Below are 13,611 nucleotides of genomic sequence, written 5' to 3' on the forward strand. Positions count from 1 at the left end.
AGAGATGTATTTATATTTTCAGTCTGGTTACTCAATAGTTAAAATAGTTTTTTTAGCATTGGGCATAGGTGCACTTGCACACAGGCATTGATCCACGATATTTCGCGACTCATGGCTCTTCTTCATCCAGCTTTGCTACATAAAAGCAGTCAGCGGTGGCCATGTCATAGCACATGGCACAGGACACCTGCTGACGTTCATCCTCAGGGCAATCAGAAACCTGGCAAAATAGAATGGACCAACTGTTCTTAAGAAGAAATTTCTTCTTAAAACCCACTTACGCAATTCATGAAAATTGTGACATTCACTAATGTTTTCTTACATGCAATTTGTTCTTAGGTAAGAACAGAATCTATGAGTAGTGGGAGCATTACTCCACTATCAAAAGTGTGTGTGTGTGTGTGTGTGTGTGTGTGTGTGTGTGTGTGTGTGTGTGTAGATAAAAACACCACTAATACTGTGTTTCTATGGGGCCATGTGCTCTACTTCTTGGATAGGACACTTACCCAAAACCAAATGCCTATCAGTGCACATTCAAGAATATCTATTAATGAATGGCAATTTAAATAGTAGCTAAATAATTATTAAATATCTTTCTTTAAATAGTCATTAAATACCCTTAAATACCTCTGTTTGAATAGGTAAGTACCATTAACTATTAAGATGACATTAAATAGATAAAAAACGCAGAAAATGGACTTAAAATTAACAACAATAATAACGAATGATGATGGTGCAAATTAACTTTACTGACTAACTGATGTAAGCCCTCGTTGCTCTGTCCTTGGCCTCTGTCACGAGGTTAAATGTAACATGTAAATGTAAATGTTTACAATACATTCACTTTAAGCAGGCCAACATTTCACTTGGTAGTGCAGGTAACTAACTGATAAGCAGCAGCAGCCAGCACTTCGCAAAACATCAGGGGCCGGTTTCACAAAGACAGACTTTGACTATGGTTTAGATATAACAAATAGTCAGACTTCAGATAGACATCTAAATTCATCTGTTGCACAAAGCAGTTTAGTTCTTGACTATCTTAAGCAGGACTATGGTACAATGAATTCTGGGCAAATTAAGACTTTTTTCAAAGTTAAAAAAAATGGCCAACCAAGTGACCTCATCCAACAGCTCAGCTCTGTTTACCCCAGCAGAAAATCTTTGTCTTTTGGAAGGCCTCAACAGTTACAAGGACATTTTACTTGGAAAATTCAGTGAAGAGTGTAACAATAAAAAAAGAGAACCTGATATGGAAAGAAATTGCAGCGACCGTAAACAGTGTTAATCCCACCGTTGACTGGAGCATCAAAGAAGTTAAAAAAAGATATAAAAACATGATACAAGATGCAAAGAAAGAAATGTTCAAGAGAAGAAATCCTAAAACAGGAGGTGGGCCACAGGAAAAGCTTAAAGACACTACAGAAATGGTGCTGAAGATATATGGTGGGCAGTCACCTCTGTTTTGGGGGATACGGTGGGCTAGAAAGTGGAGTATGTGGGGTCAGCAGTGGTGCGACTATCGGGGTCCCCCACCCACGCCGCCCAGTGATGGCGCTGACAACAGCCCACCAACTCAAGAAGGAGAGACAGAGACCACTGACAGCCAAGAGGAGAACACAGGTAACATTAGTCCAATAATGTCTCTAGTGATTGTTTTGGTGACTTTAGTCAAAAGAGGAAAAAAAGTTTTACTTTGTGACGGTGGTTTTGGTATGCTTATGACTGAGCCAATAGCTAGCCAGCTAATGATTTAAAGATACAGCCTACGAGGAAGCTACCGGCAAGTTACATGTCAACAAATGCTATTGTCACGCTGGTGGTGTGGTGCAGGACCCAAGTGCAGAGACACGATGATTGAAGGTGACAGAAGGAGGACTTTACTTAAAATGAAGATCAAGATACAGGTGCAAAAAAGGAACAAAACCAATAACAAAAAGGTGCAGCATAACAGTTGTGCAAACTAACACAAACAACGATAGACAAAGTACAAGGCAAACACTAGGACTTAAATAGAAGGAGAACTAAACAGGGCAAAACAGGATTGGTTAAAATTAACAAGGTTAATAATGAGACAAACAGGAACAGGTGAGGGGTGGAGACAGACACAGAACAGGCGCACAAAGACATGTCAAACTAAAAGTCCAAAATGAGGTGCAGGCTGTGACAGCTATAATGCGGGCTTCAGAATAAAGTAGTGCTTTTGGTGTTTTTGAACAGTCTGAATGATACAGCTGAGGAGAGGCAGGGAGCAGGAGAAAGGGAGCAAAGTGATCAGAGAGAGGAGAGGACGGGAGCCGGGGAGTCAGCTGCAGGTGGTCCGAGCGGAGAGGTCTGCCCTTCAGTGTCGGAGGGAACAACTGCAACTCTGTCCATGGTGCTAAAGAAACAATACCAAAATCTCCAATTTGAAGAAAGAAAATTGCTGCTTGAAATTGAGGTCTTAAAGCTTCAGCAAGATAAATTGAAGTTGGAAATGCAGTTATTTTAAGAGTAAATTAGTTGGGTACTTTTAATACCTTCAGTTTCTGTAATTGAGCCAAGATGTAACATGCATTTACTGAGACTGCAGTGCTATACAGTATTTCTTTTCGTCACATTATTTGAAGAGAGAGGCCTGCTCATTGTGCTGAACTGTTCATTGTTATTGGGGTTTTAATTGAGTAATTATTTATTAATTAATTCACTAACTTAATTGAGTATTTATTTATGTATGTATGCATGCATGTATGTATGTATGTTTGTATTTATTCATTCATTCATCAGAATAGTTTAATAAACATTATATATGTGTATACTGTATGTTACTTGTCTTGTGAGAGAGTTAAAATGTTTTCTTGTAACACCTGAGTTATAAAAAATAAACTGAGACAATATTGTTTGTTATATTGTTTGTTACTTATTTCTTTATGTAACTGAGCAGTCAGGGGCAACACAGTGGCTCAGTATAATTTGATTTTTTGTTATGATTTCTGGGAGAGAAAAGTCTGTCACCGTACATCTGTCGTACATATCGACCAGTTCCATTCTGCTCCTCCGAATCTTCTATGTCCTCCATAGTTTCATTACAATATTCATCTCTGATATCTTCTCCTTCTGGGTCAGGAAGCCAGAGCTCCCTTATGATTAATGAATTAACAGTGTTGATTATAGTTGTAGCATTAATATGAAAATAGTGCTAAGCGTTTACTAGTTGAAATAGCTTGCAATTAAAATACCTCTGTTTGAATAGGTAAGTATCATTAACTATTAAGATGACATTAAATAGATAAGATTAAATAGCCTTTTTTTGTCAGATACCCAAGTTATGCAGCACAACTGTCGCACAGATGATGTTGCAGATTCTCTCAGGTGCCTTCTGCAGTTCTCCATGAAGACAGTGAAAATGCATCTTTAGTACTCCAAAGGCTCCTACAACATTGGGAAACCTTGCAATGATGGAGAACCCACTTTTGATTTTGTTCAGCAGGTTGGTTTGGAAACTGAGGGAGCTTTGAAAGTGCCCTCGATACCCTGTGTACAATCCGTAACACTGAAAATTTGCTGAGACCCACAGTGTCAGCAACAACATTTAGGAAACTTCCTGTTGCATAAAATCTCAATGCATTGGAGTGCTGGGATGCTGTGGCTTCTTAACAGCAATGGTGGAATTATGGTATCTCGTTACTTTACGCATCATCTAAAAACTAAGCTTTATTTCAACTAATCCTGACGTGACTATCAGTGTCAAAATAACGCATTACGTACGCACGTGTGATATTGAAAACTGCTGTTTAAAATAACTGAACCGCAACACGCGCGCATGTATAAAGTCTCCACGCCAGCAATCCTTGAGTACTTACAATAAAACAACCTTCAATACTTACAACACAATGAAATGCAATTGTATGACACTTTAATGACAAGCCCTGCACTTTTCTTTTATTTCCAACAACCACATTATCCATATGTCCCATCAACAATCATAACACAATTGCACTTTAACGTTACATTCAACAGTTCTCAACAGTACCGCAACTTTAACTGATTCTTTTTCCCTGAAAAGACCAGAGCTGAAGAGCTGAAGAGTCTGTAAAAACTGACATTAGTAGACTGATAAACATTGCAAAACATTAAACAATTTAAGAATAGAATACTTTTCTATACATGTCTGCAGTACAAATGCAGAGAAACATAGAAACATGTGCTATTTATTTAAAAATCAACCAAAGTATTGCCTTTAAATCTGTAGCAAGTGTAGTACTACCTTCACTAGAAACTTGCAGGAGAATGGCTCCCATCCCATTCTGCACAGGCTCATTAAAAAATTCTAGAAGGTCCATTGGATATAATCCTAAATTAAAATGGACCTCAATAATAACTGGATTTGATGCTTTTTTTAAGTCTATTAAGAATTGTCAAGTTTTATGCGTAATGACACTTTTCTTATTGTATAAGTGATATAATGTCTCTTATATAATGACGCACCACGTAAGAACACTGCCTTATAGAACGCAAGAATGCAAGTTTCATAGACAATGATACTTACCTAAATTTTATTTAAATGACACAAAATTACATATATAATAATGCTTTCCTTAACAGAATGACAACCCAACAAAAAGAACGACTTGGCCATCTTCAACCAAGAACATGCTTTTACAGAAATAAGAATGACATCAAGTATAACAGACAGTGATATGTTTGGTATGTTTCTAATTCTATAAATGACATCAAGTTGCTTATGACATTATGCTTTTCCTATTGTTTTTTTTGTTTTTTTCTTTTGTTTTTTTTTTTTTTAAGAATGACAAATTTACTAAGAAACTACTAATGAAATCCCACTACCTGTCCTCTTGATCCCATCCTTTCCTCTCTGTTTCAGTCCATCTCTGAGGATATTCTTCCCTACATTTCTTCCTTAATCAACAGCTCCCTGTCTACTGGTATAGTTCCCTCTGCTCTGAAGAGGGCATGGGTCATGCCACTGCTAAAGAAACGCACTCTAAATCCAGCTGATGTCAGAAGCTACCGTCCATTATCTCTTCTGTCACTTCTCTCAATCCCTCGAACACGCAGTCTATAACCAACTCTCTCCTTATTTACTCCAGAATAATCTCCTGGGCCAGAACCAGTCGGGGTTCAAAGCCGGCCACTCCACTGAGACGGCCTTCCTCGCAGTCACAGAAGAGTTTCATTTGGCCAGGGCAAAGTCACTCAGCTCTGTCCTCATACTGCTCGACCTCTCCACAGCATGCGACTCTGTGAACCACCTTCTTCTTCTCTCATCCCTTGCTGGGATGGGCTTCTCAGGATCTGCGCTCATATGGTTCACATCCTACCTGTCTGACCATTCCTATCAGGTTTCTTGGAGGGAATCGGTCTCCTCCCCCCACCCTTTCTAGACCAGGGTACCACAAGGTTCTGTACTTGGCCCACTCCTTTTCTCCGTTTACTCTAGATCACTTGGACAAGTTATCTCTGCCCCTGGTCATTCCTACCACTGCTATACCAATGACACACAACTGTTCTTCTCTTTCTCCGCCTCCGACTCTCAGATCCAGCCACACATTGCAGCCTGCTTAGCAGACATTACCTCCTGGATGTCCACTAACCATCTCAAGCTCAGTCTGGAGAAGACTGAGCTTCTCTTTTTTCCATCAAAAAGTTCCCCAACGATTGATACTCCGATCACCATTGAGGGTTCCGTGGTGTCCCCCTCCAGGTCAGCCAGAAATCTCGGCGTGACCCTGGAAAACAAGCTGAACTTCACAAGCCACCTGGTCCTGCAGATTCTCCCTCTACAACATCAGGAGGATCTGCCCTTTCCTTACACAACAAGCAACCCAGCTCTTAGTTCGAGCACTCATCGTCTCCCATCTTGACTACTGCAATGCCTTACTGGCTGGCTTACCAGCCTGCACTATCAGGCCGCTTCAGCTAGTTCAGAAAGCTGCTGCACGGCTGGTATTCAACCTCCCAAAACACTGTCGTGTCACTCCGCTACTCACTGCACTTCACTGGCTTCTGGTAGCAGCCCGCATCCAGTTCAAGATGCTGGTGCTGGCTTACCAGGCCACAAGAGGCTCTGCCCCATCCAAACTTCAATTACTGATCACCCCTAACACCCCAGCCAGATCTCTCTGCTCAGCATCCTCTGGTCAGTTGGTGGTCCCCTCACTTTGGGAACCAGGCAGCCGTTCAGCTCAGCCATGTCTTTTTTCTGCCCTTGTTCCGCGGTGGTGTAATGACTTCCTCAATCAATCAGAATTACTGCATGTTTTGCCGTCTTCCATATTCCATATGAAATGATGCTTTTCTTCATTTACAAAGTCACACAACATGACAATTACTCTTGCATTTATTGTAGGCAATGCAAGTCTATGGTATGCCTCAGCATAAAATTTCATCCCATGGATACAGGAAAGAAATGAGCCGGGTTTTCAAACTTGGCATGCACATTCTCTACCCACAGGAGACGACATGCGCCAACAATCAAGAGTGTGCTCTTCTCCCATGAATTTATACAAAATTTTGAAATATTTCTTGTAGGCAATGTTGAGCGAATGGAGGGCACATTTTAAGTTCCTCAAGTCCTCACTGAAGGACTCAGGTGACTGAAACCTGGCCACATCATCCTCCCTGGAGTGCCCTGCCACACCCTATAATGTCATTTCAACATGATCAACTTTAACCCTGCGCTCACACCAGCGGCGACTTTTTGTCCCCAAGTCGCTGTGTTGCTGTTTTGCTGTCGCTTGGAGTCACCTATCTGTCGTCTTTGCTATATTCATCATGGAGTTGTATGTTTGTTTTGAAAGGCAGGTGTATTGGAATCAGTTTGCTGGTTTCTTTTAAATGCTCTTTATTAACACCTCTCAGGAGCTTCCCTTTTTCCCCATGGGCTCATGGAGTGAGTGTCACAGCTTTACAATCCTTTTAATCCTTTGCCTTAAAGTTCACAAAATGGCTTCATCCATAAGTCATTTGCTATTTATAGTTATATTAACATGTTTATGTGACTGCTTCTTGGGTACAGTATTTCTGATGATGGTTAGTTTATTGTTAACTGCATATAGATGTATTAGTGCTTGGTGGTTGAAGCTTTGGTGCTTGCGTAAATGTTTACTGTTGTATTTTTATCATTTACTGACATACTAACTTTCCAATACCTGATTACATTGGTTTATGTCAATAACCTTTCCTCTACAAATGTATTAGAGTTGTTATTTAGTACTTACCTGTCTGTATTTTTGTGTTCTTTTTCTCAGTTTTACAAGTGATATATTTTCCTGCAATAAATACAACAACCTGTCTGTTCCTTGGAGGATGCAGTGTTGGAGAAAATAATGTTAGGCTAGCTGTATAGCTGAAAACACCTTGCCTGCAACAAGTTTTAGTGAGGACAGCATAGCAGGCCTATTAATATATCGCCCAATATATGTGTGAACAAATCAGGTGCATTCCCGCAGAAAAATATGTTTTGGAGGTAACTCATTTTCCTATAAATAGTGTGATCTTGCTTGAAACACTACCGTTTCACCATTGACCGCAAAGTAGCATTTGCAGTCGCTGCTACCCATGCGCGGAGACAATGTTGGGAATCAAAATGCTAATATAGGAACTAGGGGTGTAACAGTACATGTATTTGTCATGGTACAGACGTTACAGTTCGGTGCATGCAGTCATATGGAGAATACACGGCAGCCTATGAGCAAAGATTGATGAACGTAATGTGGAACCAAATTTCACAAGCGCGAGTCTCTCATTTCATTCTCTCATAGTTGGTTTGTTCTCTTCTCTCTAAAATTTGGGATCTGATTGTGGTGCAAACATATAACGACATAAGTTTTCAAGGACCCTATGTCCTTGTTTACCGGTGCATTGTAGTAAGAAATAAACCACATTTCTTAATGAGTAATAGATGGCAATGCTGGTTGTCAATAGTTGACGATTGGCTACACACTGCTGTAGGCGGCCATGTGCAATTGTGATGTCACAAACACACAGAATTCAGAATGGGCTGTAGAAAGGCTTGTTTTCTTCACGTAGATCGAACAGCTGTAGGAGGAGAATGCATGGTTTCTGACAATGTTTCCATAGCACATTCATCTCAGAGAATTTGAAAGGGCAAGTGAAAATCTTGATTTCCGTTCTATGGCATCTTTAATGCACAACTACAGCCTACCAACTACCTCAGGGGGGACTATACAACAACTGGTGGAACATACTGTAACTTGCACTACTGTCTGTTTGAAATAAATGAAAGAAACCTAGTCTTATGCGTGATGTCCAAACTGATGTGTGAACCGAACCATGACTCCTGTGTACCGTCACACCCCTAGTAAGAACCAAAGTTTAAGAAAATGTTTCCCAGCAAAAGAATATAAGAGGAACACATCTGCTCTCTGATTGGCCAACTTTTTGTGACAGCAAGTCGCAGCGATTTTCTTGCCTGGCGATTAGTCGTGCCGTGTTGCTCAGTATCACCCATCGACCATTGCAAATGAATGACTTCCTATCGCTTTGTTGCTTGTTGTCGCTGCCAGTGTGAGCGCAGGGTAAGGCTTTTCAGACTGAAAACATCAGGGACTCATAGAGTACATTGGCCTTTTCTATGTGTGAAAAGGCAAAGGTCCTTGACGTTTCTGAGGTCAGGCGGCCCCCACGGTCATCTGCATCAAAAACGGCATGCTTCTGCGGCTCGCTACTGCTTTAGGGCAAAAGGGCTTGGAAGTACAGCCAAACAGGCTTTTGGGCCCACTCGCTCAAATGCTCGGCGCTGTCAATCCGAGCTTCCAACCAATACCAAACGAATGTCTCTGAACTCTTGGATGTGGACGTGGCTACCGCATGGGGCTACCGCATATTGGAGCGCCAGCTCAGTGTAGCACCCCCTGTGGTCAGAATTTATAACTCGCTTCACAAGGCAGCTAAGCATCTGGCTACGCATGTTGGACCTCTCGTGGGGGCGATTCAGAATCTACAGTTTGAGCCTGATCAAACTTTCCTAGCTTATGCTGCGACCTTCCAAAGGTGCACACAACCAGCATTTCTAGGGGGCGCTATGGGCTGCCTGGGCCGGTCAGCTGCCTAAAACTCAGGGGATCACTTTGGCCTCCCGGGCGCTTTTGCATGCCAAGTTTCATGGTCCTCGGACATTCAGTTGCCGATCTCATCTTTGCCCTCTGACAAAAGATGACCTCCTGTCTCTGTTAGAGACTTCTAGGGTCTGTTTCAGTTCAAAGCACCAGATAAAAATGGGCAGGGGGATGCACTTTTAAAATATGTGGTAGAGGGCCCCAATACACTCCCATGGATAATTTGGCCTGTCTGCATTCATCCTTTCTCTCAGGAGACGCAGTCAGACATTGGCTGAACCAGGAGGAAATTTCAGTGGGACAGTCACAAAGACTTTTCCAAGTTCCTGAACATGGGAAGCAAAAGAGCTACGGCTCCCAAACTTGGCATACAAAGACTACGTGAACAGGAGATGACATACAAAACATCAAGACCATGCTGTGCTATGTTGAATTTATGCAAAGTTTTTTTAAAGTTTATTGTAGGCAATTGTAAGTCAATAGCAGGGACATTACATAATTCATTTCGATGCCAAGTTTAATTAAATTGAGCTTTTTCTTACATACTTGATCTCAAGTTGAGCAAAAATGATGTTTTATCTGAGTCAGTATGATGCAAATCATCAACAGATATGATAAAGACACATTCCCTAAATTTAGACAGGCTAAGCACCCCAATCCGAAAATCTGAAATCCGAAATGGCCCAAAATCCGAAACTTTTTGAGCACCGACATGACACCACAAGTGGACAATTCTGCACCTGACCTCACTTGCCCACGTGGGGCTCTGACGCTCGGTTGGCGCCAAGACATTATGTATATTCAAATACAGTTGGTGCTAGATTGGATCAGCGGGAGGGAGAGGAATGATGTTCTGCTCCATGTGATGAAAGTGTTCGCATGCCTCTGATTGGGTAACCCTAACTCTTACCCTATCCCTAACCCAGACCCTAAGTCTCAAGAGTGTTTTTGGAATGAGAGAGACTGAGCAGTCTGCCAAAGAATGACACTATTTTCTCAGCACAAACATTTGAATCAGCACTGGATGGAATTACGCACCAACTATGAGTACATTTTTACATGTAAAAAATATGTATGCATAGCAAAGTATTGTCTCTATATTAATTATAAATGTAATGTAAATATTCTGAGAAATTTTGCAATGTATGGTCTTTATGTTATGTAGGAATCTGAAAAAAAAATATTGTAATGTGATCTCAAATATGAGTCTGATCTGAATATCTGATCTGATTTTTACTCAATCTAAAATATCTTAATTCTGTACATTCCCGAACATATGTATTCCAGTACATGATTAAATAATTACAATGACATGATTAATAGCGTTCAAAAAATGTTGCTCTCTCTCTCCCTCTCGCTCTCTCTCGCGCGCTTGCTCTCTCTCACCACTAGGTGTCTCCCCAGACACGTGGATGACTGAAAACACTCAATGCTGTTCATGCGAGTGAGTGTAAAAAAAAAAAAATGAAAGCATCACTGGGATTAAACAGTGCATCCTAGCAAACATTTTCACCCTAAAACATCTGGCAACATGGAACAAAAGGCTGACATTAAATAAAGCAATTGTATAAATGCAAAATATTCATAACAACATCTGGAAAGCAATTTTTACAACTCACAACAAATAAAAAAGTGTATTGTAACAATAAAACAAAAGTGTAGCTACTAAAATTATATCAGTATCATTTGAAATACAAAAACTTAATTTTTAAACTAACAATTTGAAATCAGTGATAAAGAAACTGAAAAACAGACTGCTTTTCTTTAATGGCTCTTCCACAGCTTGTATAAGTGCTGCTGTTTCAGAACGGTGCTTCACAGTATTCCAGTCACATGAAATCCATACTGTGGACACTTTGGTTTAGTAAAACATCACTTTCTAATGAAGCCTCTCTCTCTCTCTCTCTCACCTTCTGTCCCTTCTTCCCTCTCTCTCCCTCTCTCTTCCTCTCTCTCCCTCTCTCTCTGAATTCCAACAGAGTGACTCCTGTGAGTGACAGTAAATTGATGAGTAAGACACCACACACACTCACACACACACACAAACACACCCACACACGCGTACACACACACAAACACACACACACACACACACACACACACACACACACACACACACACACAGAGGCAGCAGGTGCTCCTTCTTGAGTCTTAATTATATGAGCTCTGATTCCTCTAATTGATATGCTAATGAGAATGTAATTAATGCATGAGAGAAAACATCCGCACCCTCATTAATTAATGGATTTATTTGATCATATATGGCCTTGCATATTTAAGTATGTACTGTACAGCCTGGAGTGGGGGAGGGACTGTGTTTGGGTTGTCAGTTGAAGAGTAAACTTGTCTGGGATGTGTCTGTGGCATATAGAAGACATAGTACCAATAGCATATAGCAAAAGCAGTATTCAGCAGTAACACATGCACACTTACATGAACTACCATACTTCTGTTTATACATATTCTTACAGTAATATTCCTGTAGTACTGCTTAGTGGTGGTGCATGGAAGTGGGCATCACAGTGGCAGAATGCCATAATCCCCTGGCAGTACTAATGTCAGAGTGTGTCAAGTGGATAAGCCTGTGTCGTGTTAAATAGTGGTATGGAGGTGTTGAATCAGTTTCTGACTTAGCAGTAGCAGACAGCAGAGGTTACAGCCTAGAGTGATGTCCAGTTGTGTTAGACTTCATATCTGTTGGCTCAAACAGTCGTAGTGAGGAGATGTTCAGTGTGATTAGATCTGTGTAACGGTGGCACAAGACTGCTGGAACACATCCTGCACAGGCTTCAGAGCTTTTATCAGAGCCCACGAGACAGGCTGTACCTCTCCGTCCCTGCGACAGACTGTTTAGATTTGCTCGAAGCAATTAAATAAACAAATAATTAAATAAGTAAATAAATAAACGAATAAATAAATAAATGAAAAATTGAATAAGTTTCTTACTGTAATATTTCCGGTCCTTTGTTGCTGTTGATGACGCTGATATTGTGGCGCTGCTGCTGTTTATGCTTTTTGGAAAAGCAAGAAGTCTTCCTGGCTGCAGATTTTATTTTTTAATGATCAAATGGGTATATTCTGCACAGAGTGTAGTATGTGTTTTTTTGATAAAATGCATTTCTAAGATTTTTTTAAAAGATGTAAGGCTTTAACAAGACGCGAACTAGCAAGCACTGTTTTAAAACATGTAAAGTCGAGCCTTAGCTGACGTTCCTGAATATGCACAGAGATCAGAATCAGGTTCCGTGGGAAGTGACATGTTAAAGGACTGAAGACGTTTGACGGATTTTACCCGCAGTGATTTGGTTGTTATATAAAAGGTTATTTAGTAAGCTAAACTACGCGCTTTCCGGAAATTAAGCAGTTGACAGCCTTTCTTAAAACTGCGGTTCATACCATATGAGCAATAACACTTTGAATCTGCTAAACGCAAGCTGAGTCGGGTGTACATGCACTGTGCGCATCTGGCGCGCACACGTTGGGCAGAGCTAATGACATTAAACCGAGCCGAAGACGGTAAGTTAGTTAAGGGAGCCCTGCCCTGCATAATGCTCCGTAGACAGCGGACACTCAAACCCGAAGTGATGGATGGCTCAACAGAAGCCGGGTCAATTAGCCGCTAGGCTTTTCTTTCACGTTTGGACCAGGACGGTGGGGGGACCCTCTCTTGTCAAGCGCCGCGACTTCAATTTATCACTGGCAAGATTGCGCGCTCACTTCGGCCCGGATTTCAGTTCCAAACGAGTCAATATGCCAAATTAGCGCATGTCCGTTTGGTTAATGTCGTAGGGCTATCTGTTACTTTTAGATATACTTATACCCATACATCGTTCTGATTCATTTTGAAGTGTAAAAAAGCGATTTGGAGATAATTACAAATGCACTGGTGATTTGTTCTTGTTGGCGAGAGGGGAAGTGTAACAAGCTCTTGTCTTGTGTAGAGTAGCTTATATTCAAGCATATGACCACAAATGACATCAACAGGCTCCCCATATTACCCGAGTTATCTTTAGAGAGAGAGAGAGAGAGAGAGAGAAAGAGTAACAAGGAGGAAGAGAGGGAAGTGTGATTACTGTATTAGTATTGTGGATTTTTGGCAAAGATGGTGAACATGTATGTGGTGTGTGTGTGTGTGTGTGTGTGTGTGTGTGTGTGTTTATTTTGTTTTCAGAAGCGTCCCATGGGATTGTTCTCTGTCAGGTCCATCTGTCGCCTCACTCCAGCGACACCCAGGGGACTGGGGAAGCCACTCAGGTCTAGAGAAGCCATAATGAAGCACAATAGGGGATTTAGAAATTGGCCAAAAAGTGTGGCCAAAGGGGCTGGGCTTTTGTACAAATGTATTCCCTCCAAAACGCAACCTTCACCCCTTGTCTTTCCCCCCAGTTCAGCTGCTCAGCAGGTTTGGCACATATTAAAATGCACGCACACACGCATACACACATACACGCGCACACACACACACAGACTCAGGGGTAATGCAGATTGACCAAAGTGCTAATTGAGGAGATTAACACAACACATCCCTTGGGAA

General features: G+C 41.2%; 1 pseudogene; it reads left to right on the forward strand.

Annotated features, from left to right (window-relative positions):
- The first annotated feature begins 1,493 nt into the window (after positions 1 to 1,493).
- Positions 1,494 to 6,288, forward strand: LOC115830273 (uncharacterized; annotated as a pseudogene).
- Positions 6,289 to 13,611: the final 7,323 nt, after the last annotated feature.

This window comes from Chanos chanos, chromosome 1, assembly GCF_902362185.1.
Source record: "Chanos chanos chromosome 1, fChaCha1.1, whole genome shotgun sequence".
In the NCBI taxonomy this organism is placed as follows: domain Eukaryota; kingdom Metazoa; phylum Chordata; class Actinopteri; order Gonorynchiformes; family Chanidae; genus Chanos; species Chanos chanos.